The sequence below is a fragment of the Aulonocara sp. 'chitande type north' Nkhata Bay genome, linkage group LG12 (assembly GCF_057382095.1).
Source record: "Aulonocara sp. 'chitande type north' Nkhata Bay isolate Kocher_YH1m ecotype deep benthic linkage group LG12, A_spYH_male_GT1.1, whole genome shotgun sequence".
NCBI lineage: Eukaryota > Metazoa > Chordata > Actinopteri > Cichliformes > Cichlidae > Aulonocara > Aulonocara sp. 'chitande type north' Nkhata Bay.
This window is the reverse complement of record NC_141355.1, coordinates 14594968-14619169: the sequence shown is the minus strand read 5'-3', so window position 1 is coordinate 14619169 and position 24202 is coordinate 14594968. Positions and strand designations below refer to the sequence as shown.

The window sequence follows — 24202 nt, the reverse complement described above, 5'->3', positions numbered from 1 at the left end:
GAAAATGTAAAATAGGAGACTGTTAAACAGGAAGGATGTTTTAAAACAGGATTTGACCACCAAAAACATTAAATAATTCTACTATGTGAGCTTGAACACAACCACAATCTTCCAGAAATAGTTTGACATTTTAACTGCTTATGCATTCTTGCTCACTGAGAGTTAGCTGAGGCTATTTCTACCACCCGCACGTCTTTCTGTTAAATGTGAAGGTACGGCAAGCAGTTTAACAACTTAACTGACCACATCAGATACTCTGAAGTTCACTAATTAGCACTTTATAAATAGTCTGTTACATCTGCATAAGAACCTTGGTATAAAAATGACACATTGTTGCATCAATAATTGGCCAGATGCAGCGCCAAGTTTCATTTTCCATTGTGACAAAGTGGTTTTAGCTCATTTATCTGCGCTCGAGCGTTTGCATCAGTTTGGCCATCAATGCTGAAACGTGAAAAAAAAAAAATTCAAATATTAGACAAAGAGAGATGATATTTGGGACTGAACATTAGCGTGCAATGAAAAAGTCATTATAAATGACACTGTGTTAATGTCCTGGATTCATTAAAAATCATTATTCACACTAAACACCCCCTGAAGTCTCAGAAACTCACAAAAACCCCATGTATCAAACATGACACACTAGGTGTTAAGGGGTTAAATGATAATACAGCTACCATGTTTCCGATATTAAATCAGAAACTCTGATGGTTCATATTAATATATACAAGCTCGGTGAAATAAAGTAGTCTGTCAACACCCATTTTATCATCCAACAGTAATAGTTATTATAACATTTCTAAAAATTACAATAAAAACAGTGTTTTATTTCCAAGCGTCGGGAGGGCCCGACCCATGCTGGAGCGCCGGTAACTTAATTATTCCCGTCACAATGATGCTCCTGTTTCTGGGAGCTAAACCAGACAAAAGTTTATTTTCACTTTTAAACTTTACGCCAACAGCCCTGTGCAATCATTTATTTTGATGCAGCATAATACTGGTCTCAGGCTTGCATGCTATATTGCACAGAACATCATGAATTCCGATATAAAAAAATAAAGGATTAATAATGTTCTTCCTCCTTTTGTGTCGTTCTACAGAGCTTTATGAGTTCCTTCGATCCCAGCTTTCAGAAGCCATTAGCGCTCTTCCTCTTGAGAGATAGAAGGCAAAGCCCGGAGCCATAGTGAGAGTCCTTTTCCAGCTCTAACTAGAAATGACACAATGTCAATAAGTATACTGATTATTCTGCCCATTTGTTTTGCACAATGCAGTTAACAAGCTTTATTACACAAAAGACATTGTGAGAACCTAATAACCATTCTTTATCATTTGTTTTGATGAAAGTAATAGAGTGGCTCATATGAATGGTCTGTAGAAACTTCTGTTAGTGGAGCAAACAATGGATGATTTCCTCCATCTGCCGCAGTCGCAGCAGAGGAACTACCACAGCCGAGCGGGATAGGGAGATTGGCCTCAGTCCACTCCATCGTCTTGAAGTGTTTGTGCTCCTACATCAGCTGTCCTCCCAGTTCACCATTTATCTTCCCTGAACTGTCCTAACCTTTTCAAGCTATCATTTATGACAGATTCCAGATACACTGGGCCAAGCCTCACTGGAAACCAGCTACAGTATCATACACACAACTGTCAGCGTAAAAGGAAGCCTACACATGGCCTGGCACACTGGATTGGCCCTCCTCCTATACAGCCACATAAATCTCAGCAGCATCAGACAGGTGGGAGGAAGCTCTGGCAGATGTAGCCAGACCTTAGACAGGTCCTCCTCTCAACCTCTGGCCCTGTTCCTCTGCAGAAAGAGAAAGAGCTGTGGGAGTCATGAAAAAAAGGTGAGGTTTTTTTGGATCGTGAAAACTTTGGCAGCAAGAATCCAAGTCTGTAGTGCTACCTGTCAAAAGTGTAGTCACACAAATAGCCTTGAAGGGAGTTATTACCAAAAAAGTAACATGCAATTAAAGAAAAGTGAGCAGATGTGGAGAAAAAGATGAATGCTGGAGATGAAACTTCAATAAAAAAGAACATTTAATTATAGTAGAATCAACAATGTCAAAATAAGAATGGATACTGGATACAGCAGACCTCTTTAGAAAACACTACTGTCTTTAAAAGTCTTAAGTTTGTGTATAGGTGTTGTTAGGTAAACTTTGTGGTCCTTGTCTTCTGCTGAATTTGAAATGTAGGAGAAAACTCCCTGGCCCCATCTTTCTCGTACCAACAAGCTCAAGGAAAAAATAGAAACATGAGATCTCTTCTTGGATTTGTTCTCTCCTGTGGGGATAGCTGAAAACGTCATTTCAAACCGAGAGCCTTAAATGAGCAGTTCTGAAGCGTACTTGATTGACCGAACCTTACAGCTTGTCATCTAATCAGCGAGCTAACCAAGTCTGAGCTGTACTTACCTTGCCATTCACTCGATGTTGTTGTTGGAAATCTGATAGACCAATTCACTTCCCTTCCTTGAGAGTTTCGGTAACAATGCCAAGGCACACACTCAGTCCAAGAGATCGGGATGAGTTAGTGTGCTGAATGCATACAGCCATGTTTTTTAAAGGTTGTGACTGATTTATAGCTGCATTTATACACAAAATAAAATAAAATGATGAGAAGACGCTTTACCGTGATAATCAGGATGTTATATGTATGTTCATGTTACTCACTTCTGATGCTGCTTCTCCTGTGGGCAGTGCATGTAAAAAGGAGTAGTTTCAAGGTTTATACATCAATATCCTCCCGATTTGTTAGACAGCAACATTACTACAGCCAGCTGTGGACTTTATGCAAACCACAACAATGCTCTACAATGTCTCATTTATGTGATAGTATAACCTATATGTGCAATATCAAGAAGCAAAAAAGGTTTAATAAGTTAACATTATAAAGCATCTTTGTCTTCCTTCTTTTTCAGTGTTGCAACGCTAGATATATACGCAGACTTTCATCCATTAGAAACTGGATTATTATCCAAAAGTATTTGCGGTGACTTTTTTCTTTACTTACTAAAAGAAAAAAGTAAATAAAAATTGGGGGCAAACAAGTTTAAACACCTTGCTTTATTCTTACAGGATGTAAATAATAATATAATAATGAATCCTTTTTTTTTAACCTTTTAATAAATTCTGTGTGGGAAAAATTACTTCATTTTGTGGGTCCTCTGCAATGCTCAGCCCTACTCTACTATATAAATTTCATTTTGCCATTAGGTGGTTGTCAGGTAAGGCGATAATAACATATAATTTGTTACATAACATGTTCTTAATTAGATAATGGCTTAATTACGTCAGTGAAATTAAAACAATGCAGTGCTTTTAAAGGGGTTATAAGCACATAAATGCTAAACATTTATCAATTTAGGTTGTAAGATGTTGCTAGGCAACATAATGATGTCAAAATCTCTGATATAGATAAGAACCTTCAGGGGTATAAGATATTTGTGGGTAGCTGCTGGACTTAATTTGACAAATGGACAGACACACTGAGATTTGGTGTATTATAGTAACATTATTATTACAGTTATTATATTGTGCTTGTCGCAACAATTTTACTGCTACTACTAACTACTACTATTACTATTACTATTAAAGTTGTCTGCTACCACAACTGTTTATTGCTTTATACATGAATGTTTTTAATTTAGAAGAATCAACTGAAGGGTTATTGTTGTATTTCAAGTGACTGCGCAACAACACTGTAAAAATTCTGTATAATGTAACTAGTATTACTATTACTTGTAATGTATTTTCTTATAAAGTGGCTGCATTCACTCCTAGTAGCATGTTAGCAGTATGTTCATCGTGAGACAGTCAGGGCAGGGTTAGGGGCTGTTTTCAGGCATCTCCTTGATGGGTTTGCATTTCAAAAGACCTTGGTCCAATCCATTAGGGGTGCAGGAAAACAAGATGTTCCTTTCCAGTTGGACTAATTAGTTTTTTTTTTAGAGGAACCTTCCATATTCTTAAATTGCTGTGGGGATCCAGATGTGTAACTAGGCTAATGACTGACTGGCTAACAAAGAAAAATGGGGTATAATCCTTGAGCAGCATAATAAGTCACCTTCAGTGAGGCAGCAGTGAAGAGTCATTGGCAGTGTAGCTTTGCTTACTGTGCCAAACTACAGCGTACTGCCAACCTTGATATACTCTGGGGTCAACAAATATGCAAGCTTCCTATTAGGTGGTCTCAAAATAGAGTGCTTACAAGTCCATTTACATGTGGCAAGATCCTCTGTGCAGAGACGGAGGAGATGAAAAGTGACCATGAGAGGTTGGGAGTGGCCCGGGGGGTGAAGGGTGAGAAAGGCGCGGTAGTGTTGTGCCGAAGCCGCGTGTCTGCTTTGAGGAGGAGTAGAGCTGACAGAGGCCACCTCAAGAGACTCTTCACTCTCCATCAAAGAGCTGAGAAGAAGAGGCAGGGTCTGTCAGGGGTTCCCAATTCCTACAGAGCACCCACATGCTGCACCTCCCACCCTAAACACCTTTAGTCAGTCTCACAAAGCTCCTCACCCTGCCACAAGCCTCCAGACTCATTGGCAATGCATGACCAATCCCCAGCTCAACCACCCAAACATCACCAGAGTTTAGCACTTAGAACATGACAGACACGTCCAGGGGCTTCATTTCCACACAGCCTGCAAACGCTGGGATCACATGTAACTCCCGCACTGTGTAATAGATTCTTATTAAACACACTGTTGGATAAAATGTACAGTATTGTTTACTGTTACAATTATGAAACAACATTATATTATGTGTGATAGAAATACTAAACTACTAAGACAACTCGAATAAGATTTCTCCCCGTGGAAGCAGCCTGACCATATCTGTACAGCCAATTTGACTTATTCCCCCTGCAAATAGAGATTCCTTCACTGCCTGCCCCCCAATGTTTTGAACAAGGGCTATCAGTTTTAATTTTCCAAACTTTCCCTTTTCCGTCAAAATCGGGTAGGAGGAAAAGGAGGAACGTAAGAAGCAGAGACCACCATTCCAAGTTTTATCTGCTTCTACAAAATGCCGTTATCTTAGCGCGGTGTCAAGAACTCTATCTCTTTTTTTTCCAGGTGACAGGCACAGACGAGAGATAAGATTGGAAAAGAATCCCACTCCACTGAGTAAATAAATAATCAATACTCATCTAAATGTAAATGAGAAAGTAGCCCCCTTTGATAGGAGGGTTTTTATCAACCAACCAATTTTCTACAGGCACTCACTGGGCCTCAACCAAATCACCATCATTCAGCTCCCATGTAATGGATAAGAAAGGGGAGAAGGGGCGAAGGGGGGTGGGGGTGGCTGTGGTGGAGTAAAGAGGAAGGGTCATCTGAGATCAGCCAGATTCAGATGACTGCATCAATAGCACACATTTTTTTTCTAATTCTGGGATTATTGCTTAGTAAATAAATAAATAAATAAAATAATTGAATGCATGTGTGTAAAAATACATAATTATTATGTTTAATTATAAACGAACAGTAATACTCACAATATGATTTTGAGGTTTGGTCACAAAATGCCAATCAGGGCCAAAATCTGAAATAAAAATAGGAATATATATAAACATTAATAGATACAAAAAAGAGCATATATGAAAACTGTGTTAAAAGTTACAAGATGTTGGTTTGGTTGTGTCCAAGAAGTAATATGATTATATGATCATGTCCTCTACCCCAAAACCATTTTGTGAAACGTCCTACATTGATCTCTGTTTGGTAAAAATCGGCCGGCCACATCATCTCGCAAAATTCAGTCAAAATTCCTTCCAGAAAAATCGAGACAGACAGACCTGCAGACTCTTTCATTATGGCTCAAATTCTCTTGTTTTAGCATTTTTTTGAAAACACAGCACTTTTTGATGTTGTAAATACTGGTCAGGATTAGCATTTTATTGTCATCAGAATGCAGTGTGCTGACTTTAAATTGATCCAATAAAAAGCCTCAAATGCTATTTTCCTCATCCTCATTGCATTAGGTTTTATTTCATAACTCACAGATGTCAATAATGGAAACCATTATAAAGCAGTATACTCAATAAAAGAATTTTCCTGCTTGAAATGCATACAGTATTGATTTCATGTTTTTCTGGGTCCATAAGGGCAAGTAGCGTGGCGGAGGTTGTTTTACTGAAGTCAGTCAGCAATGTAGAAAACAGCAGCTGCTAAAAAGTACGGCTTCCAGAAAAACAACAAAAGGACATGTCGCACTTTTACTACACATTAGCACATACTATGAAGGGCATTTATTTAGACTTAAGCAATATTAAATTGGTTACGTTATGCACATGAAGTGATTTCAATACACAAGCCATCAGAATTATAATGTGCTGTTTGAGATAGCATATATCTGCAAACACCACTGTGCTCTGGATTGCCATAAATGCAGTGTGTGAGTTATGAGGAATTGTCATGCAGGAAGTGATTGTTTTTCAATTATAGCTCCTTTTATAAAGTATAAAATGAGTCTTGACAGCAGTATTTTTTTCATTGTGTCTGAGGCTGGTACTGTACTGTAGAAAGCTCCAGGTGAAGCCACGGTCTGTGGCCAAGCTGCTTTTGATTTTTATTGTGCCGAATTGGAATGACAGAGTAAAGCTATTCACATAGTGTGTCTTCCATTTCTACCCTGGGATCCCTCCAAGCTAGCCTCTCATGTCCCATGGGAAACGAACCCATCCAGCTAATATGCCATAAGCTGACAGCCCTCCTCTGAAATGTGTGTTAAAGAGCCAGGTTTGGAAACACAAAGGCATTCTTCAGATGCTGACGCAATTTCTTTAGAAAATCACACCTCACAGTACATTCTCACAGCTCTGTTATTCCAGATCTGGGATTTTAAGCATATCTATCTACAAACAATACAAATATATATATATGTATACCTAAAAAATATATGTTTGCTATTCATTGCAAATGCTTATTATAAGGAGACGATATGTTTTAGAACCTAAAAAATTCAGTAAAGTGAAGCAACAAAGTTACAGCCATGCTTTAAAGAAGAAAAAAAAAACCCCCAACCCTTTTTAAAGTATTATATACTTCTGACTCACTGATCTCTATGCAATTTAGCAAGCGCGTGAAACTGCCCCAAGTTTTCCAACCTCAACTATAATCCTCTCAAGAGGGATTTGCAGACTGTTTCTCTAAACCATTTTAAATCAGACGGAACTGTGAGGGTGAAAAATAACGCTTTAAACAGAAATAGTGACAGGACAGTACAATGTTAACATTAAACCACAGCTGCTTTTGTTTAAATCCAGCTCATTCACAACTCCTAAAAATATTGCATCACGGCGGGTTTGTAAGCTGCATGCAATTTTGCTCTTTGATGGTCTTAAAGAATAAAAATGCCATTTTCTGACTTATTTTTTGAGGACTTACGGAAAACCTAATATGAGCATTTATCAAGCTACAGAGGCCGAGCTGAAGAGAAACATTTAGACTATATTCACATCTGCTGAGACTTCTGTTATTCAATTACACACACATGCACACACACATACAAAACATTAAAGCCAAAAAGTTTTAAGTGCAAGAGGTAATATTGCAGTTTCATGCAGCAATCTTTCTCGAGCACATTGTTCAACAACAGAATCAACAGCCATTTAGAGACCAATACCAGAGACCATAACGCCTTTATGGTTGGTGTTGTCAACTCAATTTTCAAATTCCACCCCACACTCTGGCTTTTCTATTGAAGTGTCATCTGATCTCCTGAATTACTGACAAGACCACAGTCATCACCGTGACGCTCTGCCTTTCTCTCCCACAACACCCACACCAGCTGCATTACATTCACCTAAACAAAGGGAATAACTGTGTGGGTTGGGCGAACCTGCAGCTTGGGGCCATTGTGCCATCAAACTCTCAGTAAAAGCATACAGTTTTCCCATAGACTGTATATAAAAGATGGACATAAGGAACATGACATCACAGACTGGTTAGTCTGAGACTTTCTGGCTATTGTCATCTTGGTGTTTCAAAACCTTTCATGTCATGTTGACAAGTTAATAAGCGGTTTGTAAATCACAAGGTCGGCCCACCCTAAAACCAACGTTTTTGACCATTGTTAAAAACATCATGTTGTAATGACTCCAACTTAAAACCAGCGACTTGGAACATAAACTCATTAGCAAAGTGTTAAAGGTTGAATGAGAATTAGTGTCATTTTTACTTGCACTTCTATACAATTGGACTTGCTTTTGTAACCAAAGGAGCTTTGATGGCTACTTTGAAGAATGAAGGTTTAGGGTATTTCTGCATTGACTTTACAGCTTTGGTGGAGAACCAAACAGAAGCCATGGAAGCTGTGCTCCTTTTTTTCTAGCTCATCTTGTCAAAAGACTGATAGGCTCATTCATTCAGTCACAGTTCACAACTTCTCCTACAGTATTTATCAGAACTGAACCAGAGGCGGAGCCAGACATTTGAAACACCCGGGGCTTAGCCCTAAAGGGTAGTATGCATGTGGGATTTTTTTTTTTTTTTTGGGGGGGGGGGGGGGGGGGGGGGTAGAAATGACTGAAAGATTAATAGGCTCTGTTTTGAGTTTTGTTCAAAAAAGAATGACTTCATATAGGGAAAAATATATATCACATGTGCAGGACACCTTAAACTAGTTTTTTAATTAAGCAGCAAGGCAGAACAAGGTCAGGGCTGTATCAAGACACGAGGACTAAACCCCAATTCAACCAGACCCAAAACTGATCCGGAATTAAAACAGGACTACAACAGTTCAAAATCAGGACTACTTAGGATTTAACCAAGACAGAACCAGAATCAGAACTAGATGATAGTAGCACTAAAAATCATCATAGACCTGTATTACACTTATTTTTTTAATTCTACCAATGTCCACTATTTAGATTGAGAAAAGTTTATATAATTATTTAGCCTTGTATAACTTAATAAATGTAGAATTTGAAAAATAGCAAACCTAAAAAGAAACACTAGGTACGAGATACATGAGGACCTATGATACGGTGATACTTTTGGTAAACAACCATTTGACTAACATGTGTGTCTCACCTGCTCTTGTTCCATCTCTGTTCTGTCCTCATTCTCCTCTCTCTCCCTCTTTGTGCTGACAATCATCAAATATACAGTTGAAACCACATATTTATGTACTCTTCAGATCAAAACACAAACACTTTTTTAAACTGAAAATATGAAATAAACACACTTAAGCTAAGACTCTTAAAAAAAATAGCATTTGTTCGGCTTTTCATTTCGCCATTTGTTGATTCACTTGAAGAGCAAGTAACGTAATATTGGTCAAGTGATCAGTTTGATATCAATCTTTTGTGATACACCGTCATATTTACATTATTTGTACAGTACGAATGATTTGCTTTGGTACCTGGTCAAACTTAAGCTCTCCTTAGTATGGCTGGCTCCGTTTCTCCAACAGCGCACTCACAGGCAGCAGCTGCCCCGCCCCCTCGCTCAGTCGCTTAGTGCCTGAGCTCGGATCATACCAATATTAGGGGGGATTCACGCACAGTCGTAAATTCCCACAGTGTGCACTATGTGCTTCGAATATTGTGTGTACTTTTTGTTTTATACAGTTGTCAGCCAGGCATCTAGCTATGAAAAAATTACACTCCAAAAGACCCCGGGCTTCTGACAAAACAACCCGGGCTTAAGCCCAGTAAGCCACCCCCACGCTCCGCCCCTGAACTGAACGAAGGTTACACGCAATGATTGGCTAATGAGTCTTCAGCCCAACTGTGCTAATGGTCAGGGTTACGTTTGTCTTTTTTTAATGGATTTTAATTTTCGTTAGCTTTTGCAATACAGAAAAAAAATGTGAAAAGAATTTCTTTCACTACTTCCTTTTTTACAGTAACCTGGGAACTGTGATGGTTCATTAGCCAGATGAGCTATTACATCATTTTGTATCGAAATCAGAATCCACATGGTTAGAAAGAATGATTATATAGCAGATGACAAAGGACAAGAAAGCATGACAAGCTACTTAACTCAGTTAAGCTGAGGATCTTTTGTACGTATTTCATTCTGTTGGTTGTATTTTACTCTGGTAAAAAAAACAAAACAAACATTTAGCTGCTTATGATCCATGTTTCTCTCAAACCAAATATGTGGACAGGGAGGATAGTGGGCATTTGTCACATGTTGTGCTAAAAAACACATCGGTTGAACAATTTTTCTTGTTTTGCTGCCCCAGATGGCCAAAAAACATTTATTTCTTAAAATGTGTACGTGTGTGTGTATGTGTGTATATACTTTAGACAATATATGGTTATGTATAAACATATATATATATATATATATTTTAGTTCCCAGTTAAGAGATGGCAACATTGTAGAAGTTTGCCAAAGTTGCGCCTTATGTGTTTGGCGTCAGTAGAATGAGCTCAGTAATTTCTGGTAGTAACACCAGCATGACCTGTAACTAGTCAACACATAGTAAAATATTTAGCAACCACACCTGGGACACTGGTCTCAGGGGCAGAAGAACAGAAGTCCTTTGGGAATTTCTCCTCACTACCAAACAAAACTCAAGGACACCAAGTGCACTACGAAATGGTTGACAATATGACCAATGAGGTGGAAGAGCGACATGGGGGTCAAAGTGAAGAGACACCCTGAGCAGGCAGCACTATCTTTGCTCATTGATAATGCTGTCGAACTTTCTAAAAACAGTTTTTCACTGAATCATAAAGATGCATTCTGGGATATTTTGTTTTGGCAGTTGTCATAATTTAACCCGCTATGTTAAAAGCTGCACCTTAGGGTTCTTCTGGGTCATTTGCTCTTCATAAAAACAGTGTGAGAAAGCAATTTTTGCAAGAGTATGCCACGCACATTAATCACATGTTTACCTACCTCCCCGTATCTGATTGCTTTGAGCTTAAGTACAAAAAAAATTACAAAGGCGAGTCCAGCTTATATCACATGAGTACCTCCTTGTTACTGTCTTACATGTTATCTGTATGATTTCCTCTCTGTGAGTGAGGAAGGAGTTCAAATGTAGCCAAACTGGTTTTATTAACAGACTCATAATGATAGAGAAGTAATTTTTTCCAGGCCTAAGTGATTCAATTCTTTTAGACTAGTCAACTCAGAAACACACACATGCACGCACGCATACACGGTCTCATGCAGGAATCCTTTCACACATGAAACTACAACATGTGCTTGCCTTTAGATTGCAAAGCCCCTCTGCAATTTTTTTATTTATACATTTTTTTCAAGTAATTGCTCTTTCTGCCTAAAGGACCATCACATCATAGGAAATGAAAGACCTATATAACTACTTTTTATACTTAAGCATGTGGTAGACAGTTTTCTGTTTCTGTTATTTATTATCAAATGGGCAAACTGAGTTTGGATGCACTTATGCTGAGAGTAATGGTGGATCAAAACAAATGCAATCTCCCCAACAATGTACATGCTGTTAAGCCTTTGATAGTTTCATAATACATTGTTTAAATGTTTTCCTCCAGCCCATCTTACAAATATTAGCTGCTTGGCGATGTCATGGATTCATTCTTTAAGATATATTTACTAAAAGAGATACAACAAATCAGCATTAAGCCTCCCTTTGATGAATCAGAAATGTAATTTGTAAAACCACAAACTGCACTTTCACCATTATTTAAAAATAAATAGTGGTTTACAAGCAGCTCGTTTGTATCCAACCTCGTTTCCCTCTTGAGCCATCCAGACTCTGACTGTCAGGACCAGTGTGATGCATCTGATACACATTTTGGAGTATTTTCCCCAAATTTAAGCTTCTATATAAGGGTTCAACCAGAGTCACTCCACAAACAGTAATAACAGCATGTACGTCATCACAGTGGATTTCAAATTAAGCAATCAAGTTGTGATTAAAGTGTGGACTTTAACTCAAGATGTTTTCCAAAAGAACTGCAGTAACTGTTTAGGAAATACAGCCATTTTTACACAGTCTCCCATTTCACTGGCTCAAACAAACTAAAACAATTTTACTTATAAGGATTTAAAAAATAAATGTACCTTGATTGCAGAGTTTGACAATCATATTTCTTACTTTTCAAGAGTGTTTTCTTAACCAAGCAAAGAATCCTGCGATCATCTCCTTCAGTTGTCCTTGATGGTCTCTCAGCCTTTGGTGTTATTAAATTGTTGGTGGACTCATCTTTTTAAGAATTTGACCACTCACAAATATTTGCTATCTGTCTGATGATGCTTATTTTGGTTTTGTCAGCCTCCTGATGGCCTCCTTGCATCACCATCTCTTTGGGCTTCATATTGCTAGGTCCAGTGAACTGCTACCAACTTCAAGTTCAACACTTGGATTCAACTGCAAATGTTCTATCTGCTTAATTTTTCATGGAATAATGTGGGAACAGGCCTCACTGGGTATGAAACTGCTTTCTGGTCAATTGTCCATTTATACTTGAGCCCTGGAGCTAATATTATATTGATGTGACGGGTAATTTTTCAGAAGCTGTTGAAAATGAAAAACTCAGCAATTGTGAATCTACTTGCTCTAATACCATTAGGTACTTTTTTTTTACACTTCAGGTGAACTGACCCTTTAACCAGTGCGCGCACAGAGCTCATTTTAGAAAGTGGTCCTCCACTACACATCTGCTACTGTTAATTCCGTCTACAACCAGCATTCCCGGTGCTCAGGTGAGTGTTCTCCTCGTGTGAATTGCAGACCTTGTGCTGAACATTGATGCACTGCCTCCATTATCGCCCTGCCTCCTTCCGAGGAGTCGACGCTATTGTTTATGACACTGACACATGCAGTAATGGGTATTTCACTTCCTACCTATACTGCGAGCGTGCGTTGAAACTGGAAACATAGATAAATACAGGGCGCATCCACAACATCAGTAAATTTATATTTCGTCAACTGACGACATTAGAGTCATCACTAGAAAACCACATTGCTTGTTGGGATCGCTAGAGAAACAGAAATTGTAACGTTGCCTTAAAAGAGCAGAAATAATCCCATGAGTAAAACCGTAACACAAATTCACAATCACTCCGTGTTTGCTCTCTCTTGTTTCTGGGACTTAAATGTTCAGGGAATTCAAGGCGCAAAACTTCTGAACAAGATTCAGCTGGAACCTCTTCAGGAACATCATCAAACATGTAAAGAGGTGTCTCGGGGGATTTGAGGAACTTCAGACATACTGTAGAAGTCAGATGACTCTTCCAGTGTGCTACGTCCCCGTAGACCGGGGAACATGGCAGCTGTCACTAACAAGGAAAGTCACATGCCACTCTTCCCCTTTATGTTCAAATACAAACACAGACTCTGGTGTATTAGCGGCAGATATTTTCAATTATCGCGTGTCAACCTTTATCTCTTCACATTTACTGCCGTACAGCCTGATTGATGCCTCCCCTTTTTTCATATTTCAAGCACTGTTGTACTTCAGAGGAGAAGGCGGAGGAGAAGATCACAACAATTTCATCCAACTTTTATGGAAGTGTTTTAGATTCTGGTAGCCCGAGGGGGTACGGTTCACACTGTTAAATTCTTTAGCGGCGCGGTGATTGTAAATAAAAATGAAGGCTCCCGGGAAATGTTTGTCTTCAACAACTCTTGTTCACCAAACAGCTCGTTCATTTCAAACGGAGGAATTATCAGTTCACATGAAAGACTGATCGAGTTTGCAGATACAGAAGCAGAAAAAAAAAATGTGGCGGCGTCACGCTGTTGCTGGTATATATTTGTGTTACGGTGTAGCAGCGCAGCCCAGCATGTTTTTACATCTCCTCGGTAGCTTTCTATTACCGTACAATGAAAAAGCCTTTTTCTGTTTACATAGCAAGCTTGCATCAAGTCGTGGATTGTGCACATAAAATTACCATAATAGGCGGCCACCGAGTTTGCTAATGTGCTTCTCTTGATGAGAGGGCATGCAGAGACTTGCTGAGGAACTGACAATATGGCAAAAAAAAAAAAATCATAAAAACTCTCAGTATATGCTCATTTTTCCCAGCCCTGTTTAGTACATGGATGCGCAGCCACCCCAGGAGCAGAGAGGTTACCCCACATCTGGAGAAATGAGTTTGACCCTCTCAAAGGGCACAGGAAGTTGCCCCTGAAAGCTGCAAACAAAAGCAGCAGTGGCGAGCAGGAGCCCAGAGCGCCATTCATCGCAGCTAATGACTTGTTCATTAAGAGTGATGATGGATAAAGACTTCTCACGCTGAGATGAAATCAAGATTTATATGCGTTGTTTCCTCACCCAACTTGTGGGAAGATCATCATCATTTAATTCTATCTCTGCGGCCGGTGATGGGCATCCAGAGAGCGGGCTATCAAACGGTGCAGTCAGCTGGCAAAATCCAAAACGTGCCGTTGGCACATCTGGAGCTTGCCGTCGCAGCTGAGGGTGAGCAATGGCTGCTGGCGGGTGGCCAAATTACAGGCAGAGACGCTTCAGGACTCCACAGCCTCCACCCTGGCTTCTCCTCGTTTAGATCATCATCATTATTTATTTGCTTATTTATTATTTTTTCCATTATGTGTGCTGTGTTGCATTTCAACAGCACTTTTTATTTTTTTTTGTTTCCACAGCATCAGCGTATTATCACACCGTGCTAGACCCTCGACCCACCTCTCTCTGTAGGTTCTTATCTCTAGCTGGAAATAGGCCCCAAGACACTTCATCAGTGTCCTTCACCTTGCTATCTGCTGCTCCCAACTTTTATTAAAACTTCAGCCTTTATCAGCTCCTAGGTAATTCAGGCATGACAAATTGGGCACCAGATGCCACCTCCATTTGAGGCCGCTGTACATCTCTTGCTCCCCTATCAAGACAATGGGAGGTGGCGGGCTGCAGCATAGTAGGATATCCACCTTTAGCCCACTGCATCAGGTTACTTCCACAAACTTCCTACATCCATCTGAATGCTGAATACTCTGTGTGCCATTGGAAAAGTGGAGGACTTCAGTATGCATCTCCACTACATTTGTGCAGTGCCAGCCTCACTCACCCTTTTATGGTTCAGGAAGACAAATGCCTGAGAGCCTGTGCATTAACTTCTAAGGATTAACCTATCTTTTTCTGGAGAGTGCAGGCTATATAGTCTTTTGAAACGGGGGGAAAAATAAGAAAAATGGAAGAAGATTGTATTTCTGGACCAGCAATGCACAATTAGCTTTCCCTGCGGCTTTTGAATTTAGTCATCTTGATGACATGGATATGAGCCGGACAGCTCATATTTCCTGCCTCATTGTCCTGCACATTTTATTTTGGGCATGTTTAAAGATAGCACATAATTTATAATGCTTTTAAAAGAGAAGGAATGGGGACTGGAGTTAGAGTAAAAACACAGCAGATAGGAAATTGAAATAGAATTAGTGCATGCCATTGGTTAGATTATGACTGCAATGGACAATGCACATCTACCCTAAGATAACCTAATTCTCTGTAAAATATTTCATGGTTGACAGCTCTGGACATAAAGAAGTTGGTCGGATCGCCTACTGGAATTCTTGACTTGCATTCATAGTGATACGGACAGTATTCGTGGGATAGGGTCCCTACCTAGACCTGCACATCATCTGCTCCTCAGGGGATTCAGTGAGGGTCCTGCCTGTAAATAAGAATCCATGATAGAGGGGCAGCAGGCGTGAAGCATGAGATTGGAAACCAAAGGCATCACACTGGGCTGTTGGATCTTAGTGATGTTTAGCAACACATAACTCTACGCACAGACCCTGAATTTGGCATGGGGTAGTACACACTCATCCTCACAGGGTCGACCATGCATGTGAAGACTCTCTCACGCCCTGCAGTACATTGAGCCCGCTCTTTCACAAATGTATAATATCTTCTAAATTAGCTTGCAATAACCGAAGCCCGCTCTTGCTCTTGAGTTCTGACAAAGGATGTGTCGGGAATGAGAAGTGCACTGACATCACAGCATATTGCGGATCTGCTCACATCATTACAACTAGGTTCCATTTTAATTTCTCTGTAACATCCTGATGTTCGGTCCTTCCGTGCCCAGCGCAGCAAAGCCGGCCAAAATGCCAGCTGTGTTTCAGGGCTAAAATGTGTTTTAAGAGATGCTGCAGGATGGTAATGTGTTGTGCAACCTGCCAGCCCATGAGTATCCCGAGGCAAATGGGAGAAGCAGTGGTTAAAAAGCAGCCTTTTTTGGGACAGAGCCAGGGAGTAATCTACCACATAAAAGCATGGCATAACCGGGGGCTATCATGTGGGATATGCTTCCCAGAAGACTCCATGTTTTTTTGGGGAAACCTCCTATTACATGGTGCCAGTGGAATTGGAAGTCCTCTTTTAGTCAATTAACATTTAAAATTAAAAAGCACTTCACGTAGCCGCGTTAAGCACATTATGAAATGACAGATTTGTTTGGCAGCAATGTTGCAATTGTCATACAAGAGAAGCAAAATCCTTGCAGGAAACTGGCTTTTTATTTTATTGTTATTATTATTTTTACAATAAGAACAAATTTACCTATTGGTCTGAAATATCCACCTGCTTGAGCATCCTTTCATTTTGGCAATTTGTTATGTCAAATAAGTTTGCTGGGTGAACTGGTCTGAGTCCATGATGAATAGTGTCCATTAAGCTGGAATCTTACAAACCTTAAAGTGAAAACATACCTAAAACAAGAGCATCATTAGGAAAATGAGCTAAGACCCGAACCTGAAGTGTTTCTGAGCAGAGATGAATGATGGCATCGCACCTTGGTCCATTATGGACTCTATTTATACACAGGGACACAGAGGAGCAACACTAGTTAGAGGTTTCTCTCCAATTAGGTTATTACTGGTCTGGGAGCCTTTTTACTCAAGGAAATATCAGGATAGGAATTGTGTCTTTAATCAAGCATAAAGAAATCTATCATGGAATAGTTCTCTGTCCCTGCTGTTTTGTTTACTCAAAATGGGATGTTGTAATTTGTTTATGTGAAATGACCTTTTTTTAAATTCAGGATAAACATCAGAAGCACATATACTACTGACCATAAATAGTTCAGACACTGTTTGTTTTAGATTTTCTTGCTAAAACATCACTGCTGGGTGAATACTGGGGCAAACTGGGAATAATAAAGAAAAAAACTGTTTGTTAGGTTGGGCAATTTTATATATTTTAAACAAACAGACATTTAAATTACTGTATATGTCGGTGTCAAAATTTGGTTCCAACACAGAAAATTGCTGGTGTGCTCACTACGTAGCAAAACACAAGAGTACAGCCAAATGTGCTCTGCTGGTATCATTACCCAGCGGGACTCTCCCAACAATTTCTCATCAAATGCTGCCATTCTGTCAGATACCGCTAGCATCTCTAAATTACTCACAAGTTGTCCTTTGGCATAAATGGCCGGCCTTGATGTACTGTCTGAGGCAATACAGCATGAGCTGACAGTCATCTTTTAAACAGCAGAGTCTGCATTAGGATGCCAGAAGGGTTAAATAAGTCACATGCTCATCGCTGAGTGGACTGTGATTCGTGTCCAGTCTGATTAGTTTTCAGTCTCTGAGTCGTTTCATTTCCACATGCTTGTTTTATGTTTGCTGTTACACTCTGGTTAGGTTTTGATGCACAAATTAATGAAATACTTGGGTAGGTTCAGGAAAATCTGACCTACAGGTTTTTGTTAGTACTGATAAATGATGGTTAACCGGTAAATTTAAGGTTAGTCTTAGGTGTCTATATGTCCCCCCCCCCCCAAAAAAACAACAACCCCAAAACAAAACAAAAAAACCCATGGACTAAAATTTTCATGTAATGTAAGATTTATTGTAAATGGCCCATTTTTTTATTTTTTATTTTGGTATATGTTATTTTCATTTATCATCTCATGTTACATTATCCCTTTGCCTTCCTTTCATGTGTTATGTTCAATGTACGTAACTTAATGGTAGCCAAAAGTTGAATAAAATTCCATCATGCATACAACTCATGAGTAAATATAGAAGGAAGAATTTGAAAAAGCACCTCAGGCCTGGGAAAAGCCACATTATGGCCACTTTATCAATACTAGGAAGAACCTGTAGGTCAAGTTTTTGCTAGTATTGATAAATGATGCTCAACCAGTAAATTTAAAGTTAGGTTTAGATGCTAAAAATATTTAAATTAAATTTTGTTCAGGGCAGATTGTAGGCTAAAATATTTATGTAATATTAAAAGCGTTTATATATATATATATTCATAAATGTCTGTATTTATCCCATCTTCTCCTTCAGAGATGGGCCAAACTGAACAAAGCTTTGCACAAAAATCGTCACACATACAGCAATTATTGACATCTGTATTGTTTTCTACAAGAATTATTATAAATCCCAATTCTTTTTGATTTTGTAGACATTATGTTCTTACATTGTTATTCATGCATTATCATTATGTGAATGCTATATCACATTCAATTTTTTCACACATTAGATTTAACCATTGTTGTTGTTCGTAACTCGGCGGTCACCAAAACTTGTGTTCCCCTGGAATTTTAGTTAATTCACAACTAAATACAGAATAAAGATTTTTACAAAGTGTTGCAGGTCCAACCGCTTGTTGGGCAGGTTTTGATGGTATTGATAAATGATGCTTGAACATTTAAATGGGATACAAAGGGGTTCTTAAGTGTCCATATGTGCCAAGTTGGGAGTGACAGACATGTCTGACCCAGTTGATCTGATATCCTCGTGTTGGTGTTGTTCCCAGATCATCATACTAAATGTTGTTCCAGGATCAACATTGCAAGTGACCAATCACATTGTTGTGACGTCATACTTTTGCGACTTCGGGAAAAACCGTCGTAAAACAAAGAACTGTACTAAAGCTGCGTGAAACCGCCTCTGTCCCCCGATCAACGGACCCTGACCCTAACCGTAACCCTTTAATAAACAGTAAGCAGAATTGATATTGTCCTTGCAACATTGGAATTTCATAAATGCACGAATGGCTTGGCGGGCAAAAGAATAACGTCACAACAATGTGATTGGTCACTTGCAATGTTGAACCTGGAACAACATTTTCATGATGGTCTGGGAACAACACCAACACGAGGATATCAGATCATCCATCTGACCCAACCCAAAAAGGCAGTATCTGACGGCCTGGAAGATGCAGCAGGAAAATGGAAGAGTAGTTTTTGTTGCAGGTGAAAGAAGGTTGTGAAAAGGTGTAATTTTTTTAAATTTTTTTTTACCTAAATCGTGAGCTTTCTTAATCTTATTTGTCCAGTCTGGAATCGTGTTGTTACGCGGCAGCCATGTTGCTCTTATTTTAGACAGCTAATGCTATCTACGAAAGGAAACAAAATGTTGTCATGCTACTTTAAAAGCAGTTTTGTGCACATATTTGTGCACAAAAGCATTCCTCTTGAGGCCCTATAAAAAGCTAACTACTTTTTCTGGAATAGCAACCTTCATAAACTGGAAACATAGTAAATCTCTATTGTGTTTGACCAATATTTAAGAAAAACGTCATTTTATATGATTCATCTCTATGCTTAACACATAAGACCTTGTCCTAAAGAGTTATGTTTAGGGTTAGGAGCACAAATGTATTACCAGTAAAAGTTGTCCATAATGTGAAGTATAGTGGTGTGGCATGCGCGCAGCATGAGTGACAGGTCCGCGTACAGCCCTGGAATTCCCCTGCGCTCTTCATCGCAGGACATGGTGGCCTCACTTGAAGCCGAGCGAGAAATAAAGGATTGCCTTCTGTATTTTTTCATTAGACTTTTCTTTTGCTACTGAATACATAAATCCATTGTGGCAAGATGCAATATGTATCATGGCACTCCACCTGCGGACGTCTCATAATGGCTGCCATGTCCCTCCAGTCAGGGATGATAAGTGAACCCCCCATGAATGTTAATGATAGTGATCATTCTGAACCAGCCTGCCTCTCCGTCTTCACTCACAGCCCGGGTGTCACAAACAGGGTGGCAAGGTTCAAGGGACTAAAGTGAAAACAAACACTCATATATAAATAAATTAGAGCAGAAATGAATGAATGAGAGTCTGAATGAATGAATGTGTCTAGGCGCGCCAGAAAAAAACAAACAAAGCAAAACAAAAAAAACCAACACACACACCATGGATGCATGGACATTTTTTTAAATTACTTTTATTTATAAATTTGCAATTCCTGGCAGCTTTTTGTTTATAGCGTTGATTAATTATTGTGTCATTCTAAAGCAAAAGTCCATGCCACTGTAATATTTTTATTCAGAAGGACTTATTTCATTATTTACAGAGCCCAGTAAACACAAGGGAGCAGGTGGGTTCAAACAGATGTGGCTGTTTACATGACCGCAATAGTCTGGGCTTCATATCTGGCCATTGCTTGTAAATAGCTTTGACAACATGCACACTTGCTGGGCCAGACAAAGGCTTGATTCAGCTAATCAAAACTGACAATATTGAAATCACATTGAGCCTTTTTCTATCAAGTGCTATGAGTCAAATGGGAGATGAGCTTAAGTACCCCAATAAGCTTAAACAGCACACTTATGCACACACGAGTTGAAAAAAGCTGGGAGGATTCTGCTGCCTGTGATCTACACAACTGTAAACCAACTCAGTCACCTTTTTCTTCCACTGCTTTTTTCTCCCTGCAACTTTCCCTGCTGTAGCGGTCTCCTTCGGTATTCTGTGAATTGTTCTGACCGACCCAGCACCTCTTTCCAAGCCACACACCCAGCTCAAGTAACAGGCATGGGAGAAGGCAAACACAGAGTCCATGCCAGCTCATCCCCCTCTCTGCATCTCACCGCTTCCTCCTTGTCTAACTTTGCCAAAGTCATTGGAACTTGCCAAATCTGGTCATGCCTGCTTAGCTTGCTGGACTCATTGTGCCAGAAAAGAAAATAAGACACAGATGTATACAAACTCTTGGTGGTGCCAGTGGAGAGACAGCTAATGGCTTCATCTCGACCCTCCCATTGTAGACGGACACAGGTGGGGATAATTAGAGATTTCTATCTTCCAGTCAAACTTGCTTTTTTTGTGCTGGTTGTGACAGCTAAAACGAGGCTATGGCGCAAGGTGGAGCCACTCCCATCATCAACCTCTTGACTCCAACATCATACTGATGTTCTTCTCCCTTACCGCTTGTCACACCAGTGCACCGTACCTACCAACAGTTTGTGTTGGCGTAAATGGAGGAAACTCTGAGATCTCCAAACAGACACCAAGAAAAATTGAGGGGGAAAAAAAGCTCCACAACAAACCATCTTTTGTCTGGCCAGATTGTGACACAGCAGTAAAAGAAGCCCAACAATAACATAGACAGAAGAACTCCAGAAGTATTTAATAGTCAACACTAATATCCCACTCCAAACAACTCAAGCTTGGCAGACCCCAAAAAAGTAAGAAAAAATAGTGAAGAAATGTTGTTTTTTCAGGCTTTTTAAAATTGAATACTTCTAAGTTCATTGTGAAAAACCGTAAGGAGTCTCAATCCAAACTGCCGCCTCATTTAATAATTTATGTTCCCGAACTCCAGATGTTTGAATGAGCTCCAAACTGTGACCTCTGTCCTCTCTCCGGGAGCCTCCTAATGAAATAATCCCGCACGAGCAATCCCCGATGCTAAAGCGGGCTACTATCATACACAATTGTGTGCTTCAAAAGGCTCGAAAAGCCCTTTCCCCCCCGTTAGCCTGAGTGACAGCAGTGAGACATGTGTCTTCAGATGAGAGAAGGCGAGTCTCATTATGCCGTATTTGGCTGACACTGAGTGATTCAAGTGTTCCTGGACAATTCAGACACACTGATATAAAACACATTAAATGTCTTTCACAGCACTTTACCTGACACTGTTCATCTGCGCTCATCTGTTATCCCTGACGAGCCAGCTTTTGTCGCTGCTTCACGTCTGAGATCAGGACTGTAGTGAGTGGCGAGTAAAAAGGAGCTGTAATGAAACGCACAAAAATAAAATTAACAAACAAACAACCCAAAAAATCACAACTTCAGCTCTTAAGATGAAAATATCAACCCCATCCCCTACACCCCCCCACTCCTTTTTTGTTTTTTGCTTTTGAGAGGTGAAATACAATTCAGCTCATAAACATAAACCTGGTGACAAAGCCGAACTGGGAAAACACAGCAGGAACCAGCTGCTGTATGTTTTTGTCAAATTTGATAGACCACATGCAGATAAAATCAAACGGACTTTAAACTCAGGTGACACATACAGCTGTCTGACAAAGTAACCCCCCCAAAAAGATGCTTTCTGGTGTTCTGTAATAATTCGTGACATACCATAATAATATTTTGACATCCTGCACTAAAAAAGACAACAGTGACTCAGGAAGGCAGGTATCTGACATACAGCTTCTTTAGGAGTGCCGGCCATAGAGACAAGATGACGCAGTCGGCATCCGGAGACACAATCATTGTGACAATGTGGATTTGCAGCTCAGTACAGATAAGCACGCCCCACCTCCTGTATATATATATTCAGAACAACTGAATTAAGTAGTAGCTTGGTAAGCCAGAAAGAGCTGCCTCGTTTGTGTGGGACTCATTGTTTAACTATGCAATGCACATAATCTCAAAATGCAATTAAAAATACCAAAAACAAGCTCTTACCTTCTCCTTGAGCGAGATCTCTGAAATAAAGTAAGTTATGTCTGTTTAGTCAGTTACACTTGAAGTCAAGGTTTGTCACTTTGTCAGCCTCTATCAAAAACCAACAAACCAAAGTCAGCACCCGGAACCGATACTTGCAAGCCCGCAGCCAGGAATTGTTAGCCTACATTCCTCTTCTTTGACACTAAGGCGTTGATCCTCATTCTCGCTACGAAGACTTTGAGGTGAGAGTGAGGCGAGGATAGAGATATGGTGGAGGCGGTGATAGGGCAGGTGAGTGGAGAGAATGCCAAGCCCAGTGGTCAGCGGGTAACAGAGAGAGGGCGGCTGTCACATCCTGCTGACTTAGCCAAGACAGATGAGACAATCAGCAACCCAAGGCCTGGACAGCACTTCAACCCTGCCTGCATCCTGTGTTTGAGGGCAGCTCGTCCACAACATCTCAAACCTGATCTCACCCTTCTCTTTGCTGAAGTGAGGAGATGAGGTCATGGCTGTTCTTGAGTATTTCAAAAGTTGAAAGGTATGTGATGTACCCTTCTCTTAACTTGCAGATACAAATTATTTAAAAGCAATCGTTTAATAGTGACAAACACATATTTTCCCCTCGGCTGTATGAAGTGCATAAACATATTTTAGCTAAATGATTTAGTGTTCAGGCCCTTAAAATTACTGTTTTGGTTTTCTCTCTCACAAAGCTCTGGCTTGCAGCTGTTTATAAGCAGGGGGAAAAAACAGTTATATTCAAACTGCATGCTAATTGTCCTGCAATAAAATGAAGACTGAAAATCGTTCATATGATTGATTCAGTGATAATTGTAGGGTCTTTACCTCACAAAGAAAGCAGCTTGGGGTAACTGTTGTGTGATTTGATGCTATATAAATGAATCTGAATTGAATTGCATATTGGGTGGTGACACACTGGCATGACCAACAAACACAAAAATCCACAAGTGGCACTGATATTCAGCAAAAAAAGTAAATGTTGGTAAAACATTAGCTGTGAAATTGAACAAACTGTTGACACTGATTTCTGGACTTTAACTAGCTTGTACGTAAAAAAGAGAATACAAAGCATTTTTGACTTAAATACCAATCAACTACTGTGATACATCAAGATTTCTATTAACAGTTTAAAACAGAAAAAAATGCTTAAAGGTAAACTGAGAGGATTTCCCAGGGATGCAGGGAGCTCCCACGAGTAGGTAGTTGCCACATATTGCAGAATTTGCCAGTTTATCCAGGTATATGCCTCAGTAGTTTGTATAAATGGCAAACATGTAATTTGTTAATTTGTCTGACAGCTCTACATAAAGACTAATGTTGATCTGTGTAAAAATAGGCAACTGTTTGCTAGCACATTATCCACACTAATTAAATTAGGTGATCAAATGTCAATAATGTGTTTGTGATGCAGCTTTATTGTAGCTTGCATTCACGATATATACACATTTTAGCTTTTTAAATCTTTGTGAACTAAAAACTGGGACAGTTTACGCCTTCAATAGAAAGTACTGTCTGGCCCTCTTTGGAGCACTAAACATGATGAGGTTGCCTTCATCAGCACTGGACTAGCATAGATGTAAGCATAACGGTTTATGGAGAATGTGGCTCTAATTTGGATAAACACTAACATTA

General features: G+C 39.7%; 1 long non-coding RNA gene across 2 annotated transcripts; it reads right to left on the bottom strand.

The window, feature by feature from the left end:
* Nucleotides 1-22932, bottom strand: LOC147317068 (uncharacterized). Of its 2 annotated transcripts, XR_015131663.1 has the most exons (5): nt 22565-22932; nt 21781-21884; nt 5500-5546; nt 2679-2695; nt 1-2590 (listed from the first exon to the last, which is right to left on the bottom strand). It is a non-coding gene; the product is annotated as an uncharacterized LOC147317068 (long non-coding RNA). The 2 variants fall into 2 exon arrangements; XR_015131662.1 differs by having other exon boundaries at nt 1-2695.
* Nucleotides 22933-24202: the final 1270 nt, after the last annotated feature.